The sequence below is a fragment of the Morone saxatilis genome, unplaced genomic scaffold, assembly GCF_004916995.1.
Source record: "Morone saxatilis isolate NCDOM2014 unplaced genomic scaffold, NCSU_SB_2.0 Contig5, whole genome shotgun sequence".
In the NCBI taxonomy this organism is placed as follows: Eukaryota; Metazoa; Chordata; class Actinopteri; family Moronidae; genus Morone; species Morone saxatilis.
The window spans coordinates 23,539,031-23,541,077 of record NW_023340095.1 but is presented as its reverse complement, the minus strand read 5'-3'; the positions used below and the strand labels follow the sequence as shown (position 1 = coordinate 23,541,077).

General features: G+C 46.7%; 1 pseudogene; it reads left to right on the top strand.

The window, feature by feature from the left end:
- Nucleotides 1-2,047, top strand: part of LOC118338648 — a 21,168-nt pseudogene that overhangs the window by 12,060 nt on the left and 7,061 nt on the right.

The following is a 2,047-nucleotide window of genomic DNA, read 5'->3' as shown; positions in this document are numbered from 1 at the left end:
TTATTAAGTGTATGTCCTACAGCATCAAACAAGGCCATCGGTGCTGTGGCGTACTTGAAAACAATTCAGGGAGATGGGAAAGCCGAAATAGGATTTGTTATGGGCAAGGCAAAGCTAACACCCCATCCGAGCCGCTGTCTTAGCTGTGGAGATGGCAGATCTCATCAAGGATGAGATAGAACTGAAGTTGAATGCAAGTTGAGCAAAGTAGTGCTTGGTTACATTTGTAACGAGTCAAAACGATTCTACGTCCACAAAAGAGTTCAACCTATTCGTCAGTCCTCAAAGCCTGAACAATGGTACTATGTACATACTGAGGAAAACCCTGCGGACCATGCATCAAGATCTTTACCTGCGTCCTGGCACAGACCTCTTGGTTCACTTTCCTGCTTCAGTCACCAGCAGAGAAAACATAAACAAGTGAGACATTCGAGCTAATTGAATCTGAAAAGGACTCAAATTCAAATTCAACCCCAAGTACAAATTTGTGCCACTTACCTGGAAGAAGCAATACTGACCTCTGACCGGTTTCAACGCTTCTCTACTTTCACCTCCCTCAGGGAGAGTAGCATTCCTCGTCCACATCGCAAGATCCTACAAACATTCAAACCCAAACAGCAAATGCAAAGGCTGGTATAGGTGCGACTTACCTTGTACTTTGAATGAAATGGCATAAGCAAGAAATATTATCCTTATGTCAACACAAAAGGCAGCTTTTGCAAAACTGTCAGACCTCTGAGCCAACAAACCAATATCCAAAAGCAGCCCTTTGCAGAAACTGAGCCCAACTTTGGAGGATGATCTGTTTTGTGTTGGAGGCAGACTAAAGCACACTAACCTTACAACTGCTGAAAGGAATCCAATAATTCTGCCCAGAGATAGCCACATCTCCTTACTGCTCACACGACATCACCACGAAAAGGTGAAACACCACGGCCATCACCTGACAGAAGGAGCGATCAGCAGGACTGTGGATATTGGTAGGCAAGATGCTGATCAATTCAGTACTCCACAAATGCATAACCTGCCACAAGCTGCATGGTAAACAGAAACAGCAACGCATAGTGGACTTACCACCCGAGCGCCTCACAACATGCCCCCCTTTTACATATGTGGGGCTTGATGTATTTGGACCCTGATCTGTCACAGCAAGACGCACCAGAGGAGGACAGGCAGAGAGCAAGCGGTGGGCCATCATGTTCAGCTGTATGAGTTCAAGAGCCATCCATATCGAGGTCATCGAGTCTATGGACACGTCTGGCTGCATTAACGCTCTCAGGCAGTGAGCAGGGATGCAGACGGGAATTCAACCCGCCACATGCCTCTCATATGGGAGCCTCGTGGGAGCGTATGATCGGCATTTCCAGAAGAATCCTTGATTGTGATCAAGATTGTGATGTGTCCACAGCTAAACACTAGCCTGACCTATTAAGTGCTTTGCACACTAATGGCTGAGGTCACCGCCATCATAAATGCAAGACCACTCATACCTGTGTCTGCAGATCCAGAAAAGCCCTTCATACTTTCACAGTCAATGCTTCTTACACAGAAGTCTGGGGTTCCACCTACATCTGGAGACTTCTCAGGCAAGGACCTGTACACAAAGCAATGGAGACAAGTTCAGGCTCTTGCAAACCACTTCTGGACCCCCTGGAGCTGAGAATACTTACCTTCCTTGCAACCCAGACAGAAGTGGACGGTACCACGCAGAAACCTTCAAGTTGGAGATCTACTTCTGCTTAGGGACAAGCAGACCGCCCGCAACTTCTGGCCCATGGCGAAGATCACTGCAACGTTCCCTGGACAGGATGGCCATGTAAGAAAGGTTGAAGAGAAGACAACCGACCAGGGCAGTGTAAAGACCTTTCTGAGGCCAATTGCAGAAATCGTTCTTCTTCTGCCCAAGGACTAAAATAAAGACAGATGTTTAGTGATGAAGTTCTTAGTTACTTTACATAGGCCAGTCACCCTTTATGGCTTACTGTGGCGGCACGAGGATTACTACCAAGTTATGTATCAGAATATCTTTTTGTTTGTACCGACAACG